The sequence below is a fragment of the Orcinus orca genome, chromosome 1 (assembly GCF_937001465.1).
Source record: "Orcinus orca chromosome 1, mOrcOrc1.1, whole genome shotgun sequence".
In the NCBI taxonomy this organism is placed as follows: Eukaryota; Metazoa; Chordata; class Mammalia; order Artiodactyla; family Delphinidae; genus Orcinus; species Orcinus orca.
The window spans coordinates 54438242-54450974 of record NC_064559.1 but is presented as its reverse complement, the minus strand read 5'-3'; the positions used below and the strand labels follow the sequence as shown (position 1 = coordinate 54450974).

At 39.4% G+C, this 12733-nt stretch overlaps 1 protein-coding gene and 1 long non-coding RNA gene across 2 annotated transcripts in view; one reads left to right on the top strand and one right to left on the bottom strand.

Annotated features, from left to right (window-relative positions):
- LOC125965659 (uncharacterized) overlaps window positions 1-885 on the bottom strand; it is a 248133-nt gene extending 247248 nt beyond the window's left edge. Inside the window, exon 1 of the long non-coding RNA XR_007479852.1 lies at window positions 429-885. This is a non-coding gene — a long non-coding RNA (uncharacterized LOC125965659). The remainder of the gene's footprint in view (window positions 1-428) is intronic.
- The window catches only part of PAPPA2 (pappalysin 2), a 314606-nt gene that overhangs the window by 174002 nt on the left and 127871 nt on the right, over window positions 1-12733 (top strand). The gene's annotated exons all lie outside the window — the stretch shown is intronic.

The following is a 12733-nucleotide window of genomic DNA, read 5'->3' as shown; positions in this document are numbered from 1 at the left end:
CCCATAGTCTCAAGTCCATTCTCTAGTAAGTCTGTGTCTTTATTCCTGTTTCAACCCTAGGTTTTTCATGACATTTTTTTTTTTAAATTCCATATATATGTGTTAGCATACGGTATTTGTCTCTCTCTTTCTGACTTACTTCACTCTGTATGACAGACTCTAGGTCTATCCACCTCATTACAAATAGCTCAATTTCGTCTCTTTTTATGGCTGAGTAATATTCCATTGTATACATGTGCCACATCTTCTTTATCCATTCATCCGATGATGGACACTTAGGTTGTTTCCATCTCTGGGCTATTGTAAATAGAGCTGCAATGAACATTTTGGTACATGACTCTTTTTGAATTATGGTTTTCTCAGGGTATATGCCCAGTAGTGGGATTGCTGGGTCATATGGTAGTTCTATTTGTAGCTTTTTAAGGAACCTCCATACTGTTCTCCACAGTGGCTGTATCAATTTACATTCCCACCAACAGTGTAAGAGGGTTCCCTTTTCTCCACACCCTCTCCAGCATTTATTGTTTGTAGATTTTTTGATGATGGCCATTCTGACCGGTGTGAGATGACATCTCATTGTAGTTTTGATTTGCATTTCTCTAATGATTAATGATGTTGAGCATTGTTTCATGTGTTTGTTGGCAATCTGTATATCTTCTTTGGAGAAATGTCTATTTAGGTCTTCTGCCCATTTTTGGATTGGGTTGTTTGTTTTTCTGTTATTAAGCTGCATGAGCTGCTTATAAATTTTGGAGATTAATCCTTTGTCAGTTGCTTCATTTGCAAATATTTTCTCCCATTCTGAGGGTTGTCTTTTGGTCTTCTTTATGGTTTCCTTTGCTGCGCAAAAGCTTTTAAGTTTCATTAGGTCCCATTTGTTTACTTTTGTTTTTATTTCCATTTCTCTAGGCGGTGGATCAAAAAGGACCTTGCTGTGATTTATGTCATAGAGTGTTCTGCCTATGTTTTCCTCTAAGAGTTTGATAGTTTCTGGCCTTACATTTAGGTCTTTAATCCATTTTGAGCTTATTTTTGTGTATGGTGTTAGGGAGTGATCTAATCTCATACTTTTACATGTAGCTGTCCAGTTTTCCCAGCACCACTTATTGAATAGGCTGTCCTTTCTCCACTGTACATTTCTGCCTCCTTTGTCAAAGATAAGGTGACCATATGTGCGTGGGTTTATCTCTGGGCTTTCTATCCTGTTCCATTGATCTATCTTTCTGTTTTTGTGCCAGTACCATACCGTCTTGGTAACTGTAGCTTTGTAGTATAGTCTGAAGTCAGGGAGCCTGATTCCTCCAGTTCCTTCTTTCGTTCTCAAGATTGCTTTGGCTATTCGGGGTCTTTTGTGTTTCCATACAAATTGTGAAATTTTTTGTTCTAGTTCTGTGAAAAATGCCAGTGGTAGTTTGATAGGGATTGCATTGAATCTATAGATTGCTTTGGGTAGTAGAGTCATTTTCACAATGTTGATTCTTCCAATCCAAGAACATGGTATATCTCTCCATCTATTTGTATCATCTTTAATTTCTTTCATCAGTGTCTTATAATTTTCTGCATACAGATCTTTTGTCTCCTTAGGTAGGTTTATTCCTAGATATTTTATTCTTTTTGTTGCAATGGTAAATGGGAGTGTTTTCTTGATTTCACTTTCAGATTTTTCATCATTACTATATAGGAATGCCAGAGATTTCTGTGCATTAATTTTGTATCCTGCCACTTTACCAAATTCATTGATTAGCTCTAGTAGTTTTCTGGTAGCATCTTTAGGGTTCTCTATGTATAGGATCATGTCATCTGCAAACAGGGACAGCTTTACTTCTTCTTTTCCGATTTGGATTCCTTTTATTTCCTTTTCTTCTCTGAATGCTGTGGCTAAAACTTACAAAACTATGTTGAATAAGAGTGGTGAGAGTGGGCAACCTTGTCTTGTTCCTGATCTTAGTGGAAATGCTTTCAGTTTTTCACCATTGAGGATGATGTTTGCTGTGGGCTTGTCATATATGGCCTTTATTATGTTGAGGAAAGTTCCCTCTATGCCTACTTTCTGCAGGGTTTTTATCATAAATGGGTGTTGAATTTTGTCAAAAGCTTTCTCTGCATCTATTGAGATGATCATATGGTTTTTCTCCTTCAGTTTGTTAATATGGTTTATCACATTGATAGATTTGCATATATTGAAGAATCCTTGCATTCCTGGAATAAACCCCACTTGATCATGGTGTATGATCCTTTTAATGTGCTGTTGGATTCTGTTTGCTAGTATTTTGTTGAGGATTTTTGCATCTATGTTCATCAGTGATATTGGCCTGTAGTTTTCTTTCTTTGTGACATCCTTGTCTGGTTTTGGTATCAAGGTGATGGTGGCCTCGTAGAAGGAGTTTGGGAGTGTTCCTCCCTCTGCTATATTTTGGAAGAGTTTGAAAAGGATAGGTGTTAGCTCTTCTCTAAATGTTTGATAGAATTCGCCTGTGAAGCCATCTGGTCCTGGGCTTTTCTTTGTTGGAAGATTTTTAATCACAGTTTCAATTTCAGTGCTTGTGATTGGTCTGTTCATATTTTCTATTTCTTCCTGATTCAGTCTTGGCAGGTTGTGCATTTCTAAGAATTTGTCCATTTCTTCCAGATTGTCCATTTTATTGGCATAGAGTTGCTTGTAGTAATCTCTCATGATCTCTTTTATTTCTGCAGTGTCAGTTGTTACCTCTCCTTTTTCATTTCTAATTCTATTGATTTGAGTCTTCTCCCTTTTTTTCTTGATCAGTCTGGCTAGTGGTTTATCTATTTTGTTTATCTTCTCAAAGAACCAGCTTTTAGTTTTATTGATCTTTGCTATTGTTTCCTTCATTTCTTTTTCATTTATTTCTGATCTGATTTTTATGATTTCTTTCCTTCTGCTAGCTTTGGGGTTTTTTGGTTCTTCTTTCTCTTAATTGCTTGAGGTGCAAGGTTAGGTTGTTTATTCGAGATGTTTCCTGATTCTTAAGGTGGGCTTGTATTGCTATAAACTTCCCCCTTAGAACTGCTTTTGCTGCATCCCACAGGTTTTGGGTCGTTGTGTCTCCATTGTCATTTGTTTCTAGGTATTTTTTGATTTCCTCTTTGATTTCTTCAGTGATCACTTCATTATTACGTAGTGTATTGTTTAGCCTCCATGTGTTTGTATTTTTTACAGATCTTTTCCTGTAATTGATATCTAGTCTCATGGCGTTGTGGTCAGAAAAGATACTTGATACAATTTCAATTTTCTTAAATTTGCCAAGGCTTGATTTGTGACCCAAGATATGATCTATCCTGGAGAATGTTCCATGAGCACTTGAGAAAAATGTGTATTCTGTTGTTTTTGGATGGAATGTCCTATAAATATCAATTAACTCCATCTCGTTTAATGTATCATTTAAAGCTTGTGTTTCCTTATTTATTTTCATTTTGGATGATCTGTCCATTGGTGAAAGTGGGGTGTTAAGGTCCCCTACTATGAATGTGTTACTGTCGATTTCCCCTTTTATGGTTGTCAGTATTTGCCTTATGTATTGAGGTGCACCTATGTTGGGTGCATAAATATTTACAATTGTTATATCTTCCTCTTGGATCGATCCCTTGATCATTATGTAGTGTCCTTCTTTGTCTCTTCTAATAGCCTTTGTTTTAAAGTCTATTTTGTCTGATATGAGAATTGCTACTCCAGCTTTCTTTTGGTTTCCATTTGCATGAAATACCTTTTTCCATCCCCTTACTTTCAGTCTGTATGTGTCTCTAGGTCTGAAGTGGGTCTCTTGTAGACAGCAAATATATGGGTCTTGTTTTTGTATCCATTCAGCCAATCTGTGTCTTTTGGTGGGAGCATTTAGTCCATTTACATTTAAGGTAATTATCGATATGTGTGTTCCTATTCCCATTTTCTTAATTGTTTTGGGTTCGTTATTGTAGGTCCTTTCCTTCTTTTGTGTTTCTTGCCTAGAGAAGTTCCTTTAGCAGTTGTTGTAGAGCTGGTTTGGTGGTGCTGAACTCTCTCAGCTTTTGCTTGTCTGTAAAGGTTTTAATTTCTCCATCATATCTGAATGAGATCCTTGCTGGGTAGAGTAATCTTGGTTGCAGGTTTTTCTCCTTCAACACTTTCAATATGTCCTGCCACTCCCTTCTGGCTTGCAGAGTTTCTGCTGAAAGATCAGCTGTTAACCTTATGGGGATTCCCTTGTGTGTTATTTGTTGTTTTTCCCTTGCTGCTTTTAATATGTTTTCTTTGTATTTAATTTTTGACAGTTTGATTAATATGTGTCTTGGCGTATTTCTCCTTGGATTTATCCTGTATGGGACTCTCTGTGCTTCCTGGACTTGATTAACTATTTCCTTTCCCATATTAGGGAAGTTTTCAACTATAATCTCTTCAAATATTTTCTCAGTCCCTTTCTTTTTCTCTTCTTCTTCTGGAACCCCTATAATTCGAATGTTGGTGCGTTTAATGTTGTCCCAGAGGTCTCTGAGACTGTCCTCAGTTCTTTTCATTCTTTTTTCTTTATTCTGCTCTGCAGTAGTTATTTCCACTATTTTATCTTCCAGGTCACTTATCCGTTCTTCTGCCTCAGTTATTCTGCTATTGATCCCATCTAGAGTACTTTTAATTTCATTTATTGTGCTGTTCATCGTTGCTTGTTTCATCTTTAGTTCTTCTAGGTCCTTGTTAACTGATTCTTGCAATTTGTCCATTCTATTGTCCATTCTATCTCCAAGATTTCGGATCAACCTTACTATCATTATTCTGAATTCTTTTTCAGGTAGACTGCCTATTTCCTCTTCATTTGTTAGGTCTGGTGGGTTTTTATCTTGCTCCTTCATCTGCTGTGTGTTTTTCTGTCTTTTCATTTTGCTTATCTTACTGTGTTTGGGGTCTCCTTTTTTGCAGGCTGAAGGTTCGTAGTTCCTGTTGTTTTTTGTGTCTGTCCCCAGTGGCTAAGGTTGGTTCAGTGGGTTGTGTAGGCTTCCTGGTGGAGGGTGCTAGTGCCTGTGTTCTGGTGGATGAGGCTGGATCTTGTCTTTCTGGTGGGCAGGTCCACGTCTGGTGGTGTGTTTTGGGGTGTCTGTAGACTTATTATGATTTTGGGCAGTCTCTCTGCTAATGGGTGGGGTTGTGTTCCTGTCTTGCTAGTTGTTTGGCATAGGATGTCCAGCACTGTAGCTTGCTGGTCGTTGAGTGAAGCTGGGTGCTGGCGTTGAGATGGAGATCTCTCGGAGATTTTTGCTGTTTGATATTATGTGCAGCTGGGGGGCCTCTTGTGGACCAGTGTCCTGAAGTTGGCTCTCCCACCTCAGAGGCACAGCACTGACTCCTGGCTGCAGCACCAAGAGCCTTTCATCCACAGGGCTCCTTAATTTGGGATGATTCGTTGTCTATTCAGGTATTCCACAGATGCAGGGTATATCAAGTTGATTGTGGAGCTTTAATCCGCTGCTTCTGAGGCTGCTGGGAGAGATTTCCCTTTCTCTTCTTTGTTCTCACAGTTCCCAGGGGCTCAGCTTTGGATTTGGCCCCGCCTGTGCGTGTAGGTCGCCGGAGGGCGTCTGTTCTTTGCTCAGACAGGACGGGGTTAAAGGAGCCGCTGATTCGGAGGCTCTGGCTCACCCAGGCCGGGGGGGGGGGGGGGGGGGGTAGGGAGGGTCACGGAGTGAGGGGCGGGCCTGCAGCGGCAGAGGCCGGCGTGACGTTGCAGCCTGAGGCGCGCCGTGCGTTCTCCCGGGGGAGCCGTCCCTGGATCCCGGGACCCTGGCAGTGGCGGGCTGCACAGGCTCCCCGGAAGGGCGTGTGGCTAGTGACCTGTGTTCGCACACAGGCCTCCTGGCGGCGGCAGCAGCGGCCTTAGCGTCTCATGCCCGTCTCTGGGCTCCGCACTTTTAGCCGCGGCTCGCGCCCGTCCCTGGAGCTCTCTCAAGCAGCGTTCTTAATACCCTCTCCTCGTGCACCAGGAAACAAAGAGGGACGTAAAAGTCTCTTGCCTCTTCGGCAGGTCCAGACCCCTCCCCGGACTCTCTCCCGGCCAGCCGCCGGCGCACCAACGCCCTGCAGGCTGTGTTTACGCCGCCAACCTCAGTCCTCTCCCGGCGCTCCGACAAAAGCCGGAGCCTCAGCTCCCAGTCCCGCCCGCCCCAGCGGGCGAGCAGACAAGCCTCTCGGCTGGTGAGTGCCGGTCGGCCCGATCCTCTGCGCTGGAATCTGGCCGCTTTGCCCTCCGCACCCCTGTTGCTGTGCTCTCCTCCGCGGCTCCCAAGCTCCCCCACTCCGCCTCCCGAAGTCTCCACCCGCGAAGGGGCTTCCTAGTGTGTGGACACTTTTCCTCCTTCACAGCTCTCTCCCGCTGGTGCAGGACCCGTCCCTATCCTTTTGTCTCTGTTTAGTTTTTTCTTTTGCCCTAACCAGGTACGTGGGGGGTTCCTTGCCTTTGGGAGGTCTGAGGTCTTCTGCCAGCGTTCAGTAGGTGCTCCGTAGGAGTTGTTCCACGCGTAGATGTATTTCTGGTGTATCTCTCTATCTATTTTTTAAATTTCTTCTTTGATTTCTTCAGTGATCTCTTGGTTATTTAGTAGCACACTGTTTAGCCTCCATATATTTGTGGGGTTTTTTCCTTTTTTTCCCCATGTAATTGATTTCTAATCTCATAGCATGTGGTTGGAAAAGATGCTTGATATGATTTCAGTTTTCTTAAATTTTCCAAGGCTTGATTTGTGACCCAAGATGTGATCTATCCTGGAGAATGTTCCATGTGCATTTGAGAAGAAAGTGTATTCTGCCACTTTCAGGTGGAATGTCCTATAAATATCAATTAAGTCTGTCTGGTTTATTGTGTCATTTAAAGCTTGTGTTTCCTTATTTGTTTTCTGTCTGGATGATCTGTCCATTGGTGTAAGTGGGGTGTTAAAGTTCTCCACTATTATTGTGTTACTGTCTATTTCCCCTTTTATGGCTGTTAGCATTTGCCTTATGTATTGAGGTACTCCTATGTTGGGTGCATAAACATTTATAATTGTTATATCTTCTTGATTGATCTTGATCATTATGTATTGTCCCTCCTTATCTCCTATAACAGTCTTTATTTTAAAGTCTATTTTGTCTGATATGAGAACTGCTACTCCAGCTTTCTTTTGATTTCCATTTGCATGGTATATCTTTTCCATCCCTTCACTTTCAATCTGTATGTGTCTCTAGGTCTGAAGTGGATCTCTTGTAGACAGCATATATATGGGTCTTGTTTTCGTATCCATTCGGCCAGTGTGTGTCTTTTGGTTGGGACACTTAATCTGTTTGCATTCAAGGTTATCATTGATATGTATGTTCCTATTACCATTTTCTTAATTGTTTTGGGTTTGTTTTTGTGGGTCTTTTTCTCTTCATGTGTTTCCTGCCTAGAGAATTTTCTTTAGCATTTGTTGTAGAGCTGGTTTGGTGGTGCTGAATTCTCTTAGCTTTTGCATGTTTGTAAAGTTTTGATTTCTCTGTCAAATCTGAATGAGATCCTTGCTGGGTAGAGTACTTGGTTGTAGGTTTTTCTCTTTCACCTTTTTAAGTATATCCTGCCACTCCCTTCTGGCCTGCAGAGTTTCCACTGAAAAATCAGCTGATTACCTTATGGGGATTCCTTTGTATGTTATTTTTTGTTTTTCCCTTGCTGCTTTTAATATTTTTTCTTTGAATTTAATTTTTGTTAGTTTGATTAATATGGGTCTTGGTGTGTTTTCCCTAGGGTTTATCCCGTATGGCACTCTCTGTGCTTCCTGCACTTGGGTAACTATTTCCTTTCCCATGTTAGGGAAGTTTTTGACTATAATCTCTTCAAATGTTTTCTCAGACCCTTTCTTTTTCTCTTCTTCTTCTGGGACCCCTATAATTCGAATGTTGGTGCATTTAGTGTTGTCCCAGAGATCTCTGAGATTGTCGTCAGTTCTTTTCATTCTTTTTTCTTTATTCTACTCCTCAGCAGTTATTTCCACCATTTTGTCTTCCAGCTCACTTATTCGTTCTTCTGCCTCAGTTATTCTGTTATTGATTCCTTCTAGTGTTTTTTTTTTTTCATTTCATTTATTGTGTTGTTCATCTCTGTTTGTTCTTTAGTTCTTCTAGATCTTTGTTAAACATTTCTTGTATTTTCTCAGTCCATGCCTCCATTCTATTTCTGAGATTCTGGATCATCTTTACTATCATTACTCTGAATTGTTTTTCAGTTAGATTGCCTGCTTCCTCTTCATTTATTTGGTCTTGTAGGCTTTTACCTTGCTCCTTCAGCTGTGACATATATTTTGCCATCTCATTTTTTTTTTTTTAATGGGTGAGATTTTGTTCCTGTTTTACTGGTTGTTTGGCCTGAGGTTTCCAACACTGGAGTTTGTAGGCTGTTGGGTAGAGCTGGGTCCAGGTGCTGAGATGAGGACCTCTATGAGACCTCACTCTGATGAATATTCCCTGGGGTCTGAGGTTCTCTGTCAGTGCAGTGGTTCAGACTCAGAGATCCCACCACAGAGCTTTGGCCTGACCCCCGGCTCATGAACCAAGCAAGCCACATAGGGTGGCAGAAAAAAAAAAAAAGAACAATAACAAAGTAAAAAATAAAATTAGACTAGGAAACTAACAGATATGTTGGAAAGAATATAAAAATATAAATGAATCAACAACTGGAAGGTACAATTGTACCACGATAGTAGAAAAGAGGAGGACAGAAAAAAAAAAGCAAAAGGGGGAAAGGCCTTTGCTGTGGGTGGTGGGACTTAAGCAAGGGCGAGGTTTGGGCAGTGGGAAAGGCCTATGCTTAGGACCCACAGGCCTGGAAAAGGCCCTGGGAGCTGTAGGGGGAAGGGACCCAGGCGTGTCCCCCACCTCTGGTCTCAGAGGGTGGAGGACCTCACCTGGGAGCTCAGCAGGCTTCCTTGACTCAGGTGGGTGGGGCAAATGCCCTCCTCTCCTCTCCTGCTCCTCTGGTCATGGAGGGCCCCTCCCGCCTGCCTCTCCTGATCTCCCCAGCCTCCCTCATATGCCCCCAGGACCCACGCAGCCTGGAGGGGGTGGGTACCAGCCTGGGAGCTCAGCAGGCTCCCCAAGCCCAAGTGGGAGGGGCAGTCGCCCTCCACTCCTCTCCCATTTCTCCCAGAGGGCCCCTCCTACCTGCCTCTCTTGATGTCCCAGAACTCAGGGGCACTGGTCCTGTCTGGCCTCCACTTCTCCTCTGCCCTCAGTCCCTCCATGTCCTACTGGTTCACGGGTGTTCCTCCCATCTCCTTGGGCGTCAGGGTCCCTCACCAGCAGCTGGCAGGTGCCATAGTTCTGGGGAGACATTAACTCATCGTCTTTCCACACTGCCATCTTGAGTCCACCTATCTCTAAGAATATTTTTTGCTGTACTGTAAACTTTGTCTGATATTAGTATAGCTATACCTTTTTGTTAATTTGCATATTGTTTCCTCTTCCATCCTATTACTTTTAATCTTTCTGTGCAATTATATTTAATATGCTTTGTTTGAAGTCAACATATCTTTACATATATAAATAATATAAATAAATCTAAATCTAACAAATCTTTATATAAATAAATCTAAAATTCTCTATTTTCCAATTACAGCAGTATTTAGTCTAATTACATTTAATGTAATTAATGATGCTTAGTTTTAAATCTACCAACAAACCATTTGTTATTCTCTTGTTCCACATGCTCTCTGTTTTTTTCTCTTTCTTGCCCTTTTTAGATTAAATAAATAGTTTTATTATTTTATGTGCCATTCTATCAGTTTACTAGTTATACTTTTAATTTATTCTCTATCTTTTTTACCCTCGAGATTTCAATGTGGGTCCTTAACCGGTTAGAGTCTGCTATGAATTAGCTCTCTCACAGTTTCATAATCAATGAGTAACTTAGAATGCTTTGTCTCTATTTTCTGTTTCCTGGCTTTTTTAAGTTAAAATGATTTAAAATTACCTAATATTTACCTTTCCAGTGCTCTTTGGTCCTTTCTACATTTCTGTGCTTTCCTCATTTTTATTTAGCTTGAAGAAATCCATTTATTATTATTTTTTAACATGAATCTGCTGGCAGTGAGTTCTTCCAGTTTTTGTGTAGCTGAAAATATCTTTATTCGACATTTATTTTCAAAGAGTGTCTTTGCTTGGTGTAGAATTCTAGGTGGCCAGTTGTTGTTTTCAAGAATTTGAAGATGTTATTTCATTGCCTTTTTACCTATATACTTTCTTTGGAGAGTTAGCTGTACCATCTGATGTACATTACTTTGAAGGCAATGTCTTTTATTCTCTGGTGCTTTTAACATAATCTCTTTGTCTTTTGTCTTCAACAGTTTTAGTATGATATTCCTAAGCCTGTTTTTCTTTGCATATATCTGGCTAACTGTTTGTCAGTCTTCTTGAATCTGTAGCTTAATGTCTTTACTTGCCCTTCCTTTTTTGGACACCAAATTACATACATCAGAGCTTTTTGCTGTTTATATTTTGTTCCTTTTCTCTTTGTTCTATTTTTCATTCTTTTTTTTTTCTCCATGCTGCAGTCTGATTATCTTATGCTGACATATCTTCTGTTTCACTATCCCAAATTTTACACCATATAATTGGCTGTTAAACTGTTTATTATATTATTAGTATCAGTCATTTTATTTTTAATTCTAGAATACATATTTATTCCTATAGGTTCTCATTTTCTTTAAAATTCTCCATCCTGTAGTCTATTTTAAAAATATATTAATCACAATCATTTTAACATCTGTGTCTGATAATACTAATATCTTGGTGACCTGAGGTCTGTTCATGTTGACTTTTATTTCTTAATTCTCATTCATTTAGGCATATCTCCTGTCATACTGAATAGTGTCTTAACTGAATATCAGACACTGAAAAATTGTGTAGGCTCTGGCTAATGATATCTTCCTTTTAAGATGATTTACTTTAAAAAATGTGTAATAAAATTTGGGAAAGAGCACCTTAACTTCGTCAGTACTTAAGTTGACTCAAGCTTGTGCTTCTGTATTAATGAGGCCTGAAATGTTTCATAGTTCCTTTTCTCCTAAGGCCTAGTCCTTCAGGGGTCTCAACTAATTGGGTCTTCTACCTTGATTGTCTCTGAAGCACAATTTCTATTTCCTCAGCAATATGTGTCTGCTAAAAGTTCTGCTTAGCTTTTTGGTCTTTAATCTACCCGTTTCTGCTTAGCTTCTTATACTCTTATTCTTCATGTTTAGAATTTGAAAACACCTCAGTGGCAATAGTGACACAGAATGTTAGGTTATCTTCAGTGGTTTCTTTCTTTTTGAATCTCTTCGGTCCTGACTGCCTTAGTTGCTCTCAAATGCTTTCAAACTTTTTTTTTTTTTTTACTTTATTCATTTCTTATAATTGTTCTTTTCAGGAGTAGATGTTCTACTATAAGTTACTTCTTTATACCTGGAAGCAAAAATCTCCACCTGGAATTTTTTTAAATGTATGTCATTTAGCTACCATATATATTTTAGGTTTGCACTCTGTTCTTCTTACAAGAGATATAGGAGTAATAGTACTTGTGTAAGAAAAAAATCATGAATATCATTGAATGTTAACATATAAAAACTTAAGAAAATTTAGTTTTCACAAATCCACATGATACTAAATAAGTTAGGAAGTGATATTAAAAAATAAGCTGATTAAGTTTTTTTCAAAGTTTTCTGAGGACTGAAGGATTTCTGACTCTTTATTATGCCTTTTATATTACTTTAATCTTGATTTGATATACAAATATGATTTGTATGCAATGGATCAGAGACAAATTTGTTACAGTGAGAAACAATTGTACTGGAAAACATTAGCCTTGAAAATATCTTTCTAAAATCTTTCCTTTACTGGCTACTTGCCCAACAAAATTTCTGTCATTTTAGTCCACATTTACTAAGGTAACTTGTCTCTCTTATCTTTCCTTATTATTATTATTTTTTTTAATCTGGGATAAATAGACCAAAATATGAGAACTTTCTCTTACATAGAATAAAATGTAGATTCTTTTTATTATTTACAATAATAAGCACATTTTAAAGCCCTTTATAGTTTACAGTGTGCATTCTCAACACTTTTTTATTTGAACCCCGTAATAGTCCTGTGAGTTTGGCAAAGTAGGTGTTTTCATATTTTACAGATTGGGAAAAGAGGAATCAAAGACTCAAGGTGCTTTTTCTACATCACCCAAGAATAAAAGGGTAAACCTGAAGTTCAAACACATGCCTGTTGCTCTAATCCCATGTTTATTTCTCTACACGATGTTGCCTCATTCAGTCAACATTCATTATGCACCTGCAATATGCCAAACCCAGAAATAAGCACTGGGGATAAACAGGGAAATATGACATGAGCAAGAAAACAAATTAAAACATATGTGGAATGGAAGAAAAGGTTTCCTGTCTTTTGTTGGATTTCTTCTAAATTCTTCAAAGATGATATATCTGTGGATCTAGTTCATAGGATTTATTAAGTGCATAGTGTAAACTCCAGGTACCATTAAGAAGTAGAGAAAGAAACAGAAGGCATGATCCTTCCCAGAAAGTGCTTTGGGTCTGAGCAATATAGACAACAAATGAAGCAATCTGAGAAGCAGACGTTCAACAAAGTACTTGTTGTTTGGTTTCACAAGGAGCCCATCAGCATATGCAAAATCATATGTTCATGTTTATTTTCATGGCTGTTCTAAAATGTCTCCAATTAAGAATGGTCTCGCTCAAGCTGGAC